The following is a 418-nucleotide window of genomic DNA, read 5'->3' as shown; positions in this document are numbered from 1 at the left end:
TTTTTTTTTTTTTTTTTTTTTTTTTTTTTTTTTTTTTTTTTTTTTTGTCCTGGGGATTGAACCCAGGGGTGCTTTCCCATTGAGCCCCTTTTCATTTTTTATTTTGCAACAGGGTCTTACTAAGTTGCTAAGGCTGGCCTTGAACTTGTGGTCCTCCTGCCTCAGCCAGCCAAATCACAGGAATTGTAGGCATGCACCACCACCCTTGGCTTGTAAAGCAGTATTTGAGGGGAGTGAATGGAGAAGGGAAGGAGAACAACCCACAGACAGCACAGAAGCTAAAAATTACACCACCGAAACCTGAAAAAGACACATGTGTTGGGGGTGAGGTGGGACCAGAAACAAGGAATGTAAGCAAGAAAAGGGAATGATGAACATGGAGGAGAGGGTGAGAGAAGACATTAGAAAAGGTAGGATC

Source organism: Marmota marmota, unplaced genomic scaffold (genome assembly GCF_001458135.2).
Source record: "Marmota marmota marmota unplaced genomic scaffold, marMar, whole genome shotgun sequence".
Classification (NCBI taxonomy): Eukaryota; Metazoa; Chordata; class Mammalia; order Rodentia; family Sciuridae; genus Marmota; species Marmota marmota.
This window is presented reverse-complemented; position numbering follows the sequence as displayed.